Source organism: Canis lupus, chromosome 31 (assembly GCF_011100685.1).
Source record: "Canis lupus familiaris isolate Mischka breed German Shepherd chromosome 31, alternate assembly UU_Cfam_GSD_1.0, whole genome shotgun sequence".
NCBI lineage: Eukaryota > Metazoa > Chordata > Mammalia > Carnivora > Canidae > Canis > Canis lupus.
Genome location: NC_049252.1, coordinates 37,954,832 through 37,972,445, shown reverse-complemented (window position 1 = coordinate 37,972,445; position 17,614 = coordinate 37,954,832). Strand labels below are relative to the sequence as shown.

Genomic DNA, 17,614 nt, shown 5'->3' with positions numbered 1-17,614 from the left:
TGCATTGTTCGCTCAAGAAACGGTGCTCAGCTCCAGGACACATCACTTGTGTGGCTTGATTTACAGTAGCTCCTTTTGATAAGGGGAATTTCCATCAGTTCGTTAAAATGTTTTTAACGGCCTCTATTTTTAACACTTTCAGCTGAGGCCCCCTTTGTCTTTTTAAGTCCGAAATCCAAGTACTTTCTCTTCTCAGGGAACTGTCTTGTTACAGCAGCCTTGGGGCTTTCTGGTCATGCATCCGTCCACCCAACCACCCACCCAGCATCCATCTATCCATCATCCACCCATCCATCACTCCATCCACCCACCTAGTACCTACCCATCCACCCATCCATCCCTCCACCCATCCATCCACCCAGCATCCGCTCACCCATCCATCTACCCACCCACCCAGCATCCATCCATCTACTGACCCATCCACCCACCTAGTACCTATCCATCCACCCACCCATCCAACTAAATCCATCCCTCCACCCATCCATCCACTCATCCAGTATCTATCCATCTACCCATCCATCTACCCACTCAGCATCCATCCACTCATCCAACCATCCATCCACCCATCCAGCCACCCACCCACCCATCCATCTAATCCAGCCACCCACCCAGCACCCATCTACTCGCCCACCCAGTATCTAACCACCCATCCAGCCAGCCAGCCACCCACCCAGCATCCATTCATCCAACTATCCAGCATTTATTCACTGGATATTCATTCCCCGCCCCCGCACCACAGGAGAGTTCAAATGTTCACTGAGTGCTGAGTCAGGTAGAAACTGTTCGAGGCACTGGGGATGTGGCTGTGCTGCAGAGAGAGCAGGTGAACAAGAGAACGACCAGGTGATCAGGGCTCTGGAAGAGAATCAAGAGAGTGACAGTGCAGAAGGGGAACTTTGTGTTCTTTAGAGGGGTCTGAGGAGGTGGTGTGTGTGCAGACCCACCCCCTGTGCCCTGCATTCATTCTGGGCAGTGAGGAGCTGTGACCAGCTGGAGGGAAGACACATGCTCAACCATCAACCTTCTCCCACGGCCGGACTCAAGCCCGCACCTGCTGCCAGAGACACCAGGAAGAAACCAGGTGGCAGGGGAGGCCAGTGGAGGAGGGGGTACTTCCCCGCAGGGGCTGGGCTCACCCAGTGGTGAGCAGGGACTCGGGGCCCCCTAGACCTGCTCCTCAGGATGGAGGATGGCTGGGCTTATCCTGCAGTGGGTGGGTTTACTTTGAAGCGGTAGAACACACGGTACGTTGATACAGATGTGCATTCACTGGGACGGTGATTGCTCCTGCTCCCCCTCCTCTCCCCGGCTCCAGCAGCGTGTTGTTTTGCCCGAATCTTCAGCCCACTGCCCTGGGAGGGCTCTTCCTGCCACCGGGGCCCGGGTCATCCAGGCACTGGGCTGGGCGTGTCAACAAGTGCCTGGCAATTGCGTGGGGTTCCCACAGCATGATCCGTCTGCACAGGCTCCAGATCCCTGGGGTGTTCTGACGTTGGCAGGCGTGGGACAGGGGCTGGCACGCGTGTCCGGAAGGGCGTTGTCTGGGTGAGCAGGATGGGAGCCACCCTCCCTCCCCTGACCACCCCCTAGCTGCTGGAAAGGCCCCACATCTCAGGTCCCCAGCATTGGAAGGGCCTGCCCACCACAAGGGCTGGGGTTCACAGCTGTTGGCAGAGAAGGGAGGGGACTCAGCCCTGGCACAGACTCTGAGGCAACTGTCCCTTATCCCGTGGTGGGTGGAGGAAGGAGGGAGACCTGAGCCTCTCTCTCGTGGTGGACAGGAACTTGATGAAGCTTTTTCCAGAATCCGTTCCCAGATAACCTCTGACATTAGCTGCCATGGCTAATGCCCTGTGCTTCAGCCTCAGAAAGACCTAGAAATGATCCATCGGTGCCCTTGGCTTTCAGAGGCCCCGGTGGCCTGTTAGATGCCCACATGCAAGTGCTGGGGCCCTGCTCTGTGGTCCCGACCCCCATGGGGCCCATCTCTGTGGTCTTGACCTCCCATGGGGCCCATCACTGTGGTCCCAACCCCCGACGGGGCCCATCTCTGTGGTCTTGATCCCCATGGGGCCAGACCCTGCGGTAATGGAACAAGATCTACATTTATCTTCTGACCTGAAAACATGCAAGAAATCAGGATTCAGAATGATATGCCCAGGACAATCCCCCAGGAACAGCGTGTCTGGGGACCGGGGATTTGGCCGGTGTGAGCAGGAGGCTGAGGGAGGGACATGCAGGCGGACGCCCACGACGGCTACACCCTCCAGGTCGGCGGCCTGCACAGTGGCCCTGCTCCCTCGCCTCCTCCATGGGCTCAGGGGGTCTCTGGCTTCCAAGAGGCCTCGTTCTCGCCTCGGTGTCCGCTCACCTGCCCCACCTCCTCCCTCCTGCACCCGCCCGCTCACACGTGCCTCGGGCTCCCCCTTGAATGCCCACCTCCTGCACAAGCCTTCCCCGTGCTCCTAGGGGTGGCGGTGTGGCAGGACCCCATCACCTCTGCTGGAGGCAGAGAGCGACAGAAGGCCCTGGCGGGTCACCTGGGCCCTGGGGTGCTGTGAGGAGCCTGCCCCAGGGGCATGGGTTTCAGCACCACTACCCTCTGTGGCCCGTTCTGACACCGTGTGTCCCAGGGGAGAGGGCTGCTTCTCCAGGGAAGGAGGAAGTGACAGGTGGGCGCGACGTGGCACGACAGGCCCCCACACCCGGGGCTGAGGAGGGCAAAGTGGGGTCGGGGGGGATGTGCAGGACGGGACTGGTCACCGAGAGGGCAGGGACACCAGCGATGCCAACAAGCCAAACGCAGCCAAGGAAGGCAGCGCAGGCCCTGTCCGGGGCAGGACTCCTCCCAGGCCCACTGGGGGCCCGGCTCCGCGGGAAGCAGAGCCGCACCCTGGCCGCCACCCGCGACCGGCCGAGGGCACCCCACCCCAGCACCGACAGCCCACGCGGCCCCAGACTGCGTGCAGTTTGAGGACGGTCGCAGGCAGCAAGCTAGGCCCCCGGGTCAGGGCCCCCCCGCCCACCCCCTGCCACCACAGGGCAGTGGTGACGCCGGTCACTCTTCGTGTGCAGCGGCAGCCGCCTCTCTGTGCCCAAGACGGGCCGGGTTAGGGCCCCTGCCACCCCTGTGCCCTGGAGGGGCCTTCGCTCTCTAACTTCGGAAAACCCCTCCAGAAAAGTCTAGTAAAAGCAGGTGTGCGGTTTATTGCAGGAGGAAATAAAGCACAACAGCGGGGCAGCCACGCTCGGGCGGCCACCCGTGAGGGGCCGCGGCCCGGAACCCCTCCTGCACCGCCAGGCGCCGGGGCGTGCAGCCCACCTGGGGCCGTGGGCGCTGGCCTGGCCTTGGTGGCCGGCGCTGGGCTTCGGCGTCCCCCGAGGGCCCCCGTGCATGCGGCGTGAGTGTGGCCCGGCCGGCCCTCAGCTGGGGCGCCGTGGGGGGCCCGCAAGGCTCACTGTCGGGGTGGTGAGGCTCAGCCCGCGCCCCCCGAGAATTACGACTGCCTTTGTGAGCCGACCCCATCTCAACCAGCGGGGAGAAGGCAGCGGCGGGAGGGGTGCCAGGGGCCGGATGAGAGCGCGGGCCGAGGAGGGGGCCCGGCCTCAGCAGGTGCCGCGGGCCTGCTCACCCCCGGGCCCGGCTGTGACTCGGCTGCGCTGACCCCGAGGGGGGCTCCAGGGGCACAGGCCCCCCGCCGCCCTGTCCCCCAGACGGCACCCCGATGCCTGTCCCAGCCATTTCCTGAGGCCCCGGGGTGTGTCTCCTGGCGGCGGGGGGGTGCGGGGGGGTTGGGGGCAGATCCGGGGGCCTCACCAGACCTCGACAGGCCGGCTCTCGGGCCCATTTCCTCCTGGGTTCAGGGCTGCCTCGTGGGATTAAAGGCATCTCCCACCTGAGCACCGAGACTTACTGATTTTTGTAAATCATGAGTAAGTAGATGGAGCAGGTGCTGGGATCGGCGGCCAAGAGACCAATTTATGTCCAGAACATTCTATATCACAGCCCAGCACACGTATTACGAGGCGATCTTCCCACGAGGTACAGTCACGTCTCGTGCTGAGACTTGACGTGACTCATTTTCGCCAGGGACCCGGGCGCTGCTGCAGGCGGCTCAGAGCGGAAGTGAGGGAGCCTAAGTTCACGAGGCGCAGGCAGGGAGCCAGGCACCCCCAGGCGGGCTGCGTCCCCGGGAACAACTCCTGTGCGGCCGCGCTCGTTGGCGCAGGCCGCGGCGATCAAGGTGCTGCAGCCCGAGGGCCTCCCCACGGCCGGCGGCTCCCACGGTCGGTCGGGGGTGGGGGTGGGGCCTCGGTCACGGCCGCTGCCCAGCTACACGCTGGCGGCTGCACCCCCTTGTCTGGCATCTGCCCCAGCTGCCCGGGCGGGTCCCACCTCCCTTCCCTTCTCTCATAAGCACTCCTGCGGTCGGGGTAGGCCCACCCTAATCCAGGGTGATCTCATCCCCTAAGTTAATTACACCTGCAAATAGGATCTGCACTCATGGGTGCCGGGGCTGCGGCGGGCGTGTCTCCTTGGGCCACTGTCCAGCCCGCCCCCCGCCGCCTGGGAACAAGATCGGCCCACTCTGCTACCAGTCATGTATAATTCACAGCAAGTGAAAGCCCAGGAGGAGTTACTGTTCCTACAGGACATCCTCTCTGAGTCTTTGTTGCTCATTCTGAATTCCCTTACACTCAGTCCCCAGAGAATGACTCAGGGCCTGTAGGATGACAGATGTCACTGTTATGCTCACTGGTTACCTGGGGCTGCAGGCATAGGCTCTGGGGACGTGGGAGCTCTGCTCTGCACACGGGGCCTATGGGGCCCCCCGGGTAGGCGTCCAAAGAACCCATAGGCCTGGGGCTGAGATTTGAGAGGCTGGGCTTTGGGGCTCTGTGCACAGGGTGGGGTGGGGCACGGATGGAACCTTCGGAAAGACCCACCCTGAGCATCCCTTTCTCTCCCAGCCTCACTTCCTCTTCCCTGAAACCTCTCCCTTCAACACCCAAGCTGGCGAGCATCATTCCCAACTCAAAAGCCCAAACCACCACCACAAAACTCCAATCTTCTGCCCGGCCCTCCCCTCCCACAGTTCCTTCATCTTGCAGAGGTTGGCCTACCTCAGGGCCTTTGCATCTGTTGCTCCCTCTCCTACGGTGCTCCCCTGCGGGTCTCTGAGGGCACACACTCCGAACTCCAGTTGGTCTCTGCTCAGAGAAGCCTGGTCACCCCCACTCGTGCCTTCCCCACAGAGTCCTGGCCATGCTCTACTGCATTTGTATGGAATCTCGTCTTCTCCACCCCAGGTCCCCAGCACCTAGAACAGCGTCTCTCCTGTAGCTGTCACCGCCAACACCTGAGGTGCTCTGCAAGTAATAATCTGTCAATGGATAAGGGCTGGACCCTTGCTCCTCTGTCCTGGGAGAAGCAGTGGCTTCTTCCTTACCTCCCTGTCCTCCCACCCAGGTCCATCTCAAGTGCAGCATGCCCCCCAACACACACCCTCCTGGGCTGCCCTTGGGTCGACTGGTGTCTGGGTTCCCTCTGCCTCCTCACTGGGGATAAGGAGCTGGCAGGGTCTGGGGAGGCAGGGGTGTTTACAGGGAACAAGGTTAGGTGGGAAGTGCTGGGTAGGGTGGAGCAGGCACCTGGGGAGGCTAAGGGTTGGGGGCATTAACCAACCAGGTATGAGGGACTCACCCTGGCCCTGCTGCACCTTCCATCCCCCAGGAGCTGAGGCTCCAGACCCCACCTTCTATAGGCTGCTCTGCTCCTCAGGTGTGTGTCGGTTCCTGGGATGGGACCCCAGGCCTCTGTAGTTCTAACTGGAAGGAATCAGGTAGAGCCTGGAGCCAACAGCTCTGGGGGCACGGGGGCAGTGCTCTGGGCCATAGGCTTATCCCTGGAGACCTAGTCAACAGGAGGAAAGTAGTTGCATCACAAAGCATCTATTTGCACAAATTGACCTACAGGGGCCGAAGGACACCCGGGAGTAGGTATTGTTATGAGCTCCCAGGAAGAGAGTGGAGAGGTTGGAAGAGGGGAGCATAAGAAAAAAAAAAAAAGAAAAGCATGTAGAAAGACCAGGGAAAACATAAAGCAGTATCAGAAAAGAAATGTAATCATACTGTGCTACTGGCCAAGAGACTCTTCTGCGGTCAGGGTGGGCCTAGGGGCTCTGACGGAGACCTGGTCAGTGTCATCTGTGATGGACAATCTCCCTAGTGACCATGGACAGAAGTAGACTAGAATCTCTGAGAAAATTCTAGGGATTTTTAGAAGACCAATGCACGTTTCTCTTCCCCAAACACTCACAGAGAACTCAGAAAGCCCCAAAAATTGGGGCCACTGGGATTTATTTTCCAGAGAGAAGCACATTCCAAATTTGCACTCTGACCACAATTAATGGGACGAAGTCCCTCCGTGTCCATGGCTCCCAGGAAAGCAAACAGAAGCAAAGCCCCACTGCAGGGTCCACCCAGCCCTAAGCCGAGGCCCCTCCAGGCAATACTCGCCTTGTTGAGCAATTAATTGCTCTAGGCGTACCTCTGCAAACGTGTCCCGAGTGCCTGCTCCATGCTCAGCGCCAGGAAGTCAAGAAGCAGATGAAACAGGGATCCTTGGGTGGTGCAGCGGTTTGGCGCCTGCCTTTGGCCCAGGGCGGGATCCTGGAGACCCGGGATCGAATCCCACATCGGGCTCCCGGTGCATGGAGCCTGCTTCTCCCTCTGCCTATGTCTCTGCCTCTCTCTCTCTCTCTCTCTCTCTCTCTGTGACTATCATAAATAAATAAATAAAAAAAATTAAAAAAAAAAAAGAAGCAGATGAAACAGTCAGACAATCTGTCCTAGGTGGCTTCCATCTGGCCCCCTCTCTGCTTCAAGGAAGCCCCTCATTTTGCAGGATTCTGTGAGAGGAAGTAGGGTATACATAATGAGCGGAAACAGCCCCCTGCTTCATCAAGGTCAACCCCGTTGGGCCTTGACAGGAGGAAGACGGTTCCATCATGGAGCACCCATTTGCACAAATTGATATGTAGGGGCTGAAGAGCACCCGGGAGGAGGCGTTTTAATAAGCTCCCAGGGAGAGAGTGGAGAGGCTGGGAGGAAGAGAGGAGTGTAAGAAAAAAAGAAAAGCATGTAATAAGACCAGGAAAAACATAAGGCAGTAATAGAAAAGAAATGTAATCATAGTGTACTTCTGGCCTTTGCTCTAAGCATTATTTATTCCATCAAAATAACATACATGGTTGATTACGAATCATGATATTGAGAGACTGAAGATGAGAAATTTGAGTGTAAAAGAGCTAAAATCTATTCATAGCAAAAGGCCAATAAATAAAGTCTAAAAACGATACCATCAAGGTGGCATGCTCTCTGTGTTGTGGCTGTGGTTGATGCCCTTAATGCACTCGTAAAAATGTGTCTACAGAAAGCACATACCTCCTCCAGTCCCCCGGTAACCCCGCAACCCATCAGAGGGGCACCTTAGTAGACTACTGGCAGAGTTCCTGTCTATTGTTTTCTTTTTTCCCTTTTTAAAAGAAGATTTTATTTATTTATTCATGAGAGACACAGAGAGGCAGACACATGGGCAGAGGGAGAAGCAGGCTCCCTGCGGGGAGTCCCATGCGGGACTCGATCCCAGGACCCTGGGGTCACGCCCTGAGCCGAAGGCAGACGCTCAACCGCTGAGCCTCCCAGGTGCCCTCTGTCTATTCTTTCTGAACACAGATTTTACCCTCAACACTACTGACATTCTCTACGGTGGAGCCATCCTCTGCACTGTAGGGTCGTGTGCAGCATCCCTGGCCTCGGCCTGCTAGGTGCCAACAGCAGATATGTCTTCAGGCACCACCACAGGTCCCCGCCAATTGCCCCTGGTGGCAACTAATGTTATAGGATTGCCATTCACAAACCTGGTGCTGACAGATGTAAAAAGTTTAAGTGTCTGCAAACAATGGGCTTCAAGTTCTGAATCAATGATTTCAGCTGGCAATGTCACAAGTAGTTGGAAGTAGTAATTACATGTTTATTCCTAATGCACCGGAGAAGCCCACCCAGCAAGTGCCCAGATCCCACAGGAAGCCTAAAACATTTCCTACTGATCACACTTTGTATCACCGGAGCTCAGCTTCTGCGTGAAATTCAAGTGTGCCCGGTACATTTTTAGACCAGACTTCTTCTTATTAATGGAAATGTTGGTTCTAAAATTTCTTCTCAGAAGTTGGATCTTTTTTGTGCCTATTTTTAGAAATTTTGCTCTTTTGATTCCCTAAGGGAAATTTTGTGTCGTGCAAATTTTTTATAAAATGACACGGAGAGTTGAAAGGTGATTACCAGGGGCCGCAGGGGGTGGGGTGAGGGGAGACAGGCAGATGTTGCCAAAGGTTACAGACTTTGGTTACTGCCAAAGGTTATAGAATGAGTAAGTTCTGGGGATCGAACGTACATCGCGGCGATGATGGTTAATAACACTGTCCTGTGCACAGGACACTTGCTAACAGACTCGCTCTTAAACGTTCTCGCCACAGAAAGAGGTGCTGATCACGTGGCCAGGTGGGGGTGTGAGCTAACAGGACGGTGATCATCATTTCACTATAAGTGTATCAAATCAACACGTCGCGCACCCCAAATGTACAAAATGTTATATGCCGATTCTGTCTCAATAAAGCGCAGCAGGGAAAAAATAAAGTCACACGGCGAGAAAAGTGACACGGAGTATCTCAGACGGAGACAGGAGGTTTATGCTGCCTTTCCAGCGAATCGGTAAGGAGCACAGGCGCACCCAGCGAAGTTTTAGTTCTATTTGGCCAAGAAGAGAATCGGTTCCATGTAGAGTCGGTCCGTGGATTCCTCTTGGCAGAGATGTCTCGTAGAAAAGAATAAGATGCAGCTGGAGGATCGCCCTTAGAGTGAATTAAAAATAAATCGAAGCCCCTCCGCCAGGCTGGGGGTCCTGGGCACCTGTGTACTGGCTGGAGAGAACCTGGCCTCTGGGCAAGACCCTCCGGCAGCTTGTCAGGAAGACCAGGTTCCAGAGGGCGTCAAGCAGCATCTGGTCTGAGAACGCGTCCTTTCTCGAGTCAGTGAGAGCTTTGCGTGTCTGTTTTCCGGGCCCTCGTGGATTAATTGTGCTTCCTTAGGAGAGCCAGCGGGAATGGTAACAATTAAATGCATCCCACCACGAAGGACAGCATTCCAAGGGAATTTCACATTCTGGAACTTAAGAAGTGGGACTCTGGTTTGCTTCCCTCCAGCCAATAACCAGCCTCGGCTCTCGCTCCGGAGCTGCCTGATGGCTCCCAGCTGGGAGCGGGGTGCAGGCCTCCCACGGGGCACCTCTGACATGGGGAGAGACCGAGACGCGGCAGATCCAAGTGCTCCGCGGGGCTGTCGAGGGCCCCCCGCAGCTTCTCTGGGTCTGGACGGGGCTGCAGAGCACCCTGCACCCTGGTGGTTTCATTTCCACCAGGGACCCCCTGAACCCCTGTGACGTGGGGGGGCTCGCCTTCTGTGCTCCCCGCCCCCGCCGGCCAAGCGCCTTCCTGCTGCCCACGGCTCGGCTCGTCCTGGGGTGCGCACCCCGCCCCCCCCGGACGCTGGCCGGAGCCCACTGTTCTCGGACACTCGGCGCCCGGCGCCTGGCGCCCAGGCTGGGGCCGACGCGCTCACGCTGCCCGCAAGAACTCGCCCTGGAAACGTCCCCAGTAATGCAACTGACAGGAAGGTCATCCTACTCTTTCAAGTGGCAAAATAAACATCAGGGTCAAGGTTCTGGCCCGAGGCCACTGTTTGTTACGGCGCTTGTGCAGCTGTTCGCTAGGAACCACTTCATTCTGCCTTGCTCTCCTTTGGCTTTTCTTCAGTGTGGTCTTCCTATGTGAGGTTTTTGGCTTTTTAAAATTTATTTATTTATTTATTTATTTATTTATTTATTTATTTATTTATTTGAGAGAGAGAGAGACAGACAGAGTCTCCCGCAGACTCCGTGCTGAGCGCAGAGCCCGACGCGATCCCACGACCTGAGCTGAAACTAAGAGCTGGACGCTCAACCCGACCGAGCCCCCCAGGGGCCCCTTATGTGAGTTTTTATAACCACCACTCAAATGTGTCCATTCTCATGCTGATTAAGTGAGTTTTACGGAAATTCTGGTAACAGTGGGGTGCTAGTTTCCTACTGCGATGTCAGGAAACACCCCGATTTAGTGGCTTACCACAGCACACGCATGTGACCCCACCGTCCTGTAGGCCAGAAGTCCAAAACCACAGCAGACGGTTAGAACGAAGGTGCCAGCGCGCCGCGTTCCCCGAGGGGGCCCCGGGAGGATCCATCTCCTGCCCCTCCCGGGGTCTGGAGCTGCCCTGGTGGCCGTTGGGCGGGCCTCCCGCTCTGTCCCCTGCTCTCCTTGACTCTGAGCCCCTGGGCCCCGGGAGCCCAGGATCACCTCCCTTCTCAAGTGTCCTCCCATCTGCGAAGTGCGGCTCCCCTGCAGGGGAGCACTCCCAGGCTCCGGGACGGGACTGCGGGGGTCCCGGGGGGACCAGGAGGCCCCCTGCTACACGGAGACCCTGTGTGGGTTTGCAGCAAAGCTTTCCAGAGAAGTAGGAAACTAAGATTAAAAAAAAAAAAAAAAGGCAAAGAGTAGTAGAGGTGACCCTCCGAAATGACGGCAAACGGGGCCAGAGGGGGTCACCCCGGCCAGCAGGGGGGTGGGCGGCATGATGGACACAGAGCTCCCCTTCTTTACAGGCTGTTCCTATTTCTTTTGTTTTGTTGGATTTTTTTTTTTCCTGAGAGCAACTGTTATTTAATAACATTTTGCCAATTACAGAAGAGGAAGAAGGTGAAAATGAGGAAGAGTGCTGGGCGCCCCGTCCCCAGGGTGTAGGCGGCTGGCGGAGGGCGTGGAGGGGCGAGGCCAGGCGACCAGGAGGACACGGGGCCGGAACAGGTGCGTCCTGGCTGCCAGCCTTCAAACTGGGTTCACAGGAACGCGTCCCCAGGGGCACAGGGAGGGACCAGGTGCCAGAGCGCCCACGTGGGAACGTTCCTTTCGGGAGACGCCCGCAGCCGCGGCTCTGGGTGCCAGCACACACCCCACTGGGGGCGAGCCTGGCCGTGGGTGCGGCTCTCGGGCACCCGCCGGGCGCTGTGGGTTCTCCTGGGTACGGGGTGAGGGGCAGGGGGGTGACCTGCGGGGTCACCCTGACGAAGGCCGGGAGCCAGGGTCACAGCAGAGACAGGGCACAGGGTGAGCCCTGCACACGCAGAGGCAGCGGGCCTCCTCCGCCACTCGCCAGCCCGCGGTGGACACGGGTGGGCAGAGGGTCGCCCTGAGCCCGGTGGTCCGGGGACCTGCAGGCCCGGCGCACCCTCCTCCAGCGTCCTGGACAGAAGCCACGTTCCCGCAGCCCGCCAGTAGGCACGGACCTGCCCGTCCAGGCCGGGCTGCGCACCGGTGGGTCCGAGCCGCCCGACCACCCAATTGTGGTGACAGATCCATCGTGTTGGCCCGACTGACACTTGACTCGTAGTTAACAACTAACGAGCCCACGAGTCTGGTTCGGGCACAGCACGCGTGCACGCGCCCCACCTCCCCGAACCCCGACTCGTCCTCACATGCACACGTCCCGCCGGGGAACACCAGGCCTGGGCTCACTCCCCGCGGTTACAACAGGCATAGGCTTCCCGCCACGTGTCGCACTGCCCTTCTACGAACAGTGACGGGCCCGGCCTGCCGCGCCGGCCCGGGACAGCCTGCAGGGAGGCGCAGCTTAGCCACAGGAAACACGGCTTCTGCCCGGGCTCCGGCTGGGTCGCACTCGCTCGGCGCGTCCACCCACGGCTCCTGGGATCTCCGGGGCCCCACTGGCGCGTGTCCACCGGCAAACAAACGAATCTCCAGTGACGGGTGTGGCGGGGGAGGGACAGCTGCCAGCGAGGATGCTGACCTCTCGTGGGGGCTCACGGCGGCAGCTCGGTGTTTTCTGCAAAAATCTATTTGAAGCACGTAAATATACACGCACGTTATGTGCAGTTGTTCAATTTATTTTCTACGTGTGTAAATACATACAAATGCCAGACAGCGAAACGTGTGATGAAACAAACGAGGCTAATGTCAAACAGTCCCCGAGCGTCTTTTTTTTTTTTTTTTTAATTTTTATTTATTTATGTTAGTTACAGAGAGAGAGAGAGGCAGAGACACAGGCAGAGGGAGAAGCAGGCTCCATGCACCGGGAGCCTGACGTGGGATTCGATCCCGGGTCTCCAGGATCGCGCCCCGGGCCAAAGGCAGGTGCCAAACCGCTGCGCCACCCAGGGATCCCAGTCCCCGAGCTTCTGTGAACAGGTGGCGCTACGAGCCTCGCAGGCCGAGACGGATTGGAAAGCCGCAGCCACGTGGGGACGGGTCCCTCCCCGCAAGCGGCGGAGCCGGCGGTGTCCCTGGTGGCCGAACCATCGCCTCTGGGCACCCGGAGACCCCGACCCCCGCGACCACGGAGGGCCTCGCCAGCCACCTGTCCTGCGACCTCGGGGGCTTCCTGGGAAGGAAATCGGACGCTTCTCCGCTTACCCTCTAGCCGCCCAACGTCTTCCCGCGCCACGGCTGGGGGAGGGAACGGCCGCAGTTGGCACCGGGCTCCGGGCCATCCCGGCCACGAGAGGGCTCGTCCCGCAAACCTGAGCTCAACAGGGCCTCGCCCGCCTCCTCCAGAGCCGCCCCCGCAGCCACGGGCCGGGTGAGCCCCGCCGCCAGGGAGGGCCGGGCGTCCTGGGTCCCCCACCCCCTGTGCTGCCTGGGCACCCGGGACCCTGCTGCCCCGGGCCCTGCGGCTGCCGGCGACAGACGGGCGGATAGGACCCTCCAGCAAACGGGTGGGGGACGGTTCTCGGGCAGCGGGTGGGCGGAAACTCGACTGTAGGGGCGGGAGGGGGAAGGTAGGGAGTCCCTACGGGGCGGACGTGGCTCCTGGATTGTCCCCAGCGGGTGATGGCCAAGGCCCTCGGACGCACCTCAGGGCCGCTGCTCAGTCAGGGCCGATAGGAGGGAACAAGTGAGCCCCTTGCGGACTACCTGAGCTCCTGACAAACCAGCGCGGGGGGGGGGGGGGGGGGGGGGGGGGCAGGGCCTCCAGCCAGGCGCCACCCCGGCCCCAAACAGCCACCCACTGCCGCCCGCTCAGAGCCACCTGGAGCCCTGCCCTCCCCAGGCACATGGGTGCCTGGCCCCCACCCCCTGTCTCCTGCACCCCTGCCCCCCATCTCCCCACCCCTGCCTCCTGCACCCCCACCCCCTCCTCCTGCACCTCACCCTGCTACAGCAAACTGGCAGAGGGCCTAGAGCGGGGCGTCTGTGTTTGCTGGTGCGGTACTTAACTGTACGATGTGCCCGCGGCTCGGAGTCTCGAGCTGCGTTCCAGACTCGGTGACCCACCGGCCTCCAGGGGAAAGCGCTGATCCTGGTCCTGGCCCAGGGTACGGGGTGCTGGCCGAGGGGGGCCTGGGGCCCGGTGGGGGCAGGCGGGCAGCAGCCCCAGGGCGCCCAGCTTTCATCCCGCGGGCAGTTGGGGCCACCGCAGGGCTCGCGGCGGGAGTGGCTGAACCGGATGCACCGGAGGCCAGGCGGTGGGAGGCCAGGCTGCGGGGAGGCCAGGCTGTGGGAGGCCGGGCGGCGGGAGGCCAGGTGGCAGGAGGCCAGGCTGCGGGGAGGCCAGGCTGTGGGACACTAGGCGGTGGGAGGCCGGGCGGCAGGAGGCCAGGCGGTGGGAGGCCAGGCTGCAGGAGGCCAGGCGGTAGGAAGCCGGGCGGCGGGAGGCCAGGCAGGTGCGTCCCCCGGAGGCGGAGCCCTGGGGCGGCTCCCAGGTTTTGCTCTGAGCGGCCGCGGTCTAGTGCAGGGTGCATGCAGGCTCCGCCGTCCCCTCGGGCACACAGGGCAAGGGCCGCGGGGCTCAGGCAAGGGAGGCTTCAGGGCCCGGCCTAGATGTGCGGGGACCACCCTTGCCCCCCAGCGACCCGTGTGGCTCAGTCACCCGGCGGCACCCAGGGCTGGGAGGTGCGGACCCGCTGCGCTCCCAGAAGGCACAGGACGATAGCTCGATCGAGGACAGGCCACCCCTGCCCCGGCGGAACCGAGACCTGGCGCCCACACCACCTGCCCCCGAGGCCCCTCTGGCCAAGCACAGGCCCCGCGCCACCCCGAGAGTCACATTCCCACCAGGAACCTGAGTCTGACTCTCAGGCTCCTTTATGCTCCCCCTCTGCCTGACGGCCATCCCTGCACCTCGTTTATGTCACCACCTGTCATGGTGCCACGGTGGCATCTGCTCTCACAATAAACCTAGCATCTCCAATTCTACCATTAGTTATTCTTTCCTTTAGTTGTCGCACTGGCCGGCATTTGCTGGGGTGACAAGCAGCCCCGACGTCTCAGGGGCTCCGAGCGGGGACCGCGAGCCCACCACCGCTCTGCCCGCACGGCCGGCCTAGAGGGGGCCTCTCATCCCAGGGTTCTCCCGGCGGCAGCGGCTACGGCAAGAGGGCAAGAAGCAAACACACAAGTTTGGCTCGACTGTGGCTACAGCCCGTTGGCCGGGGCAAGTCCCGGGGTCGAGCTCCCCAGCAGTGGGGCCGGGCACTGGCAGCTGGAGGCCAAGGGCTACCCCCTGGCCCAGGGGAGCCGCAGAGCACCCCCCACCTCCATGGCTGGCCTCTTTGGGGTTCTGCCCATGTCCCCAGCAGCGGAGGGTGGATCACGGGGCTGCTGCCTCCTTCCTGCCCACCCCCCAGCACAGAGCCACACGGGGCCAACAGGTCAGGGAGGAGGGACGGCGACGGGCGGGGGCAGGGGCAGGGGGTCCCCCGGGGTGACCCTGAGGCACTGTCCCTCGGGTCTGGAGCATTCTCCTGCAGGCCGGAGAGGACTCAGGGGCCAGGGGAGGCCCCGCGGTAGGAGGCAGACCAGAAGCCAAGAAGGAGGCACTCACAGACCCATCCCGGGACAGCTCCCTTCCTCTTGGGGCTTTCCTGGGACTCTCTGGGGACAGGAGAGAATGCCAGCTGCTGCAGCCACTCTCGGCATCCTTTCTGGACAGCAGGCTGGTGGCCACCGGGCCCGGCCTGGCCCTGTGACGGCCTAGCTTGTGCATCTGGGAGGCCCTGGGGGTGCCATGGCTGTGCTTGCAGCTGCTGGAAGTTTCTGAGAAAGAGCCGGATGAGTGAGCAGAGAGGGCAGAGAGGGGTGGGCACGACAAGCCCCCGGGCGGCCGCTGTGAGCAAGGGTCACCCTCCCCCGGCCCACCCCTCCAGCTGGCCGCCACCATGTGCCTTGGGATGGAACCGAGCCCCGTGGGGGACAAGGAACCCCGCCAGGAACCTATGGCTGGGCAGTGGAAGAGCTGCCTCGACCCGAGGCCCCGAGACACAGCTCCACGCCGTCCCCTCGGGCCGCATGACCCGGAGGGCGTGGGTAGTGATCCTAAGACCCCAACACGTCGCCAAGCCCCTGGGACCTAGAGTCCACGGCGAGGGGACGAGGGGAAGCCCTCGCCCCAGGTCACTCAAGGCCTCAGGCCCGACGCCCAGAGGGCACCTGTGCACGGCCGGGTTCGGAGCTGACATCTCAGCCGGGGAGGCTGTCGTGGTGTCCTTGGCCACAGAGCTGGTGTGAGACGCCGCCAGGGCTCTCTCCGGCTGGGGGGCGGCTGAGGCTGAGGCTGCAGAGTGCACGCAGCCCTGCCCCCTCACCTCTGCGGCCACTGCCTTCCTCTGAGAAACGAGCATGTGACCTGCACCCTTGTGGCCGCGGAGGTGAAGCGTGGTGTCACCGTGGTGTCACTTGCAAAGGGTCAGAGCACAGCCCGCGTGTTCAGTATCCTCACTGCAGCCCCACCTGGACGAGGCACCTCTGCCCAGCCCACCCACCCCAGCCCACGGGTGCCTTGGGGCCTGCGCTGCGTTCCTTCGCGTGACATTGTTAACTGGGGGCCCTCAGGCACCGAGCGTCAGGCCAATGTCGGGGGATCCCTCTCAGCTCTGTGTCCAAGGCGGGGAGGGCTTCCTCCTTCCCAGGGGCCGAAGCTTCACCCTGGCTCCCGGACCACAGGTGGCGTCCACTCCCCAGAGACTCCAGAAAGCGCTGGCGCCCAGAGATGTAAGCCGTGCATCGTGTGGCCACTCCAGGTAACCTGAGCCCCGGGCAGATCCGTCATGGAGGGAGCCACCGGGGAGCCACCAGGCAGCCCAGCAGGGCCCCGGCCAGACTCCCGGCCAAGCAAGAAGGGCCGGCGGGCCCAGGGGGACTGGCTGGTGCTGGTCTCCTGGCTGAGGGACATCCCCGATCCCTCACGGAGGAAGCACTCCTGAGCCTGCTGACTCACCCTCCTCACCCGCCAAACCCAGACAGGGAGCTGCATGGGGCTCAGCCTTCCTAGACGAGTCCCGACTCAGGCTGTCCTCGCTGTGCTCAAGTGTCCAGGTTGGTGGGTGCCCCTGGCTTGGCAGGCAGCGTGTAGGTCCCGTGCGTGCAGGTCCCGTGCGTGCAGGTCCCGTGCGTGGGCAGGGCTCGGCTCTCTCGGGTGCACGGGGTCCACACGGGCCCCACCGAGGTCCCCCATGTGTGGTGCACACCAGGAACATGCCCAGAGCAGCACCAGCCGCGCACGGGGACAGGAAGGATAGCAGTCAGAGCCCTGACCCCCAAGGAGCCTCGGGCCCGGCAGGGGAAGTGACTCGGGAGGGAGGGAAGACGGTGGAGGCTGGGAGTGATGCTCACCACGTCCACACACGTGGGCACATGCGAGCACAGACATCCTCACAGCCGAGGGCAGGGATAAGACAAGCATGACCCAGGCCCATGGACGAGAGAGGTCCACGGTCCACCCGGAAGGTCCCAAGGCCAGCAAACCCCAGCCCCGGCCGGGACAGTGACCCAGTGACAAGACAGGACGGCAGCCCTGCTGGCTCCCCAGATGGAAGGGCGGGTGCCAGCAACCACAGTGGCAACTGGGGAGCAACCACAGTGGGAGCAACCACAGTGACAACTGGGCCAGAGCTCATGCCCTCATCCCCCTTCACCTCGCCATGGGGCACGCCTCCACGAAGACTTTCACATTGTCTGATTTCCATTTGCATGCGAATTTTTATTGTTTTTAGCTGAGATTTATCAAGTAGTTCTGCATGTCTGTCTTCAAGTGTGTTGCTTGCAAATTCAAGCCAAGGTTGAACAGATGGCCTTGATTAAACATTCCCTCAGCCCCAGCTGCACAATCCACCAGGATTGCAGCCAGAGGCAAAGCAAAACAAGAACACAGGGAAATCTCCAGTGGGAAAGTGAGGAACTCTTCTTGAAAAAGCCCACCAGGGGCACCCGGGTGGCTCAGCGGCTGGGCATCTGCCTTTGGCTCAGGGCATGATCCTGGAGACCTGGGATCGAGTCCCACATCGGGCTCCCCACACGGAGCCTGCTTCTCCCTCTCCTGTGTCTCTGCCTCTCTCTGTGTGTCTCTCATGAATAAATAAAGTCTTTTAAGAAAAATGGAAAAGAAAAAGCCCACAAACACATTCAGGTGCAAAAGGATGAAGCTGGACCGTCAACTCACATCAGGTACA

At 60.9% G+C, this 17,614-nt stretch overlaps 1 long non-coding RNA gene across 2 annotated transcripts; it reads right to left on the bottom strand.

The window, feature by feature from the left end:
- Nucleotides 1-688: 688 nt before the first annotated feature.
- LOC111093479 lies at nucleotides 689-5,948 on the bottom strand. Of its 2 annotated transcripts, none has more exons than XR_005382027.1 (3): nucleotides 5,705-5,948; nucleotides 5,125-5,370; nucleotides 689-855 (listed from the first exon to the last, which is right to left on the bottom strand). It is a non-coding gene; the product is annotated as an uncharacterized LOC111093479 (long non-coding RNA). The 2 variants fall into 2 exon arrangements; XR_005382026.1 differs by having other exon boundaries at nucleotides 5,757-5,934.
- Nucleotides 5,949-17,614: the final 11,666 nt, after the last annotated feature.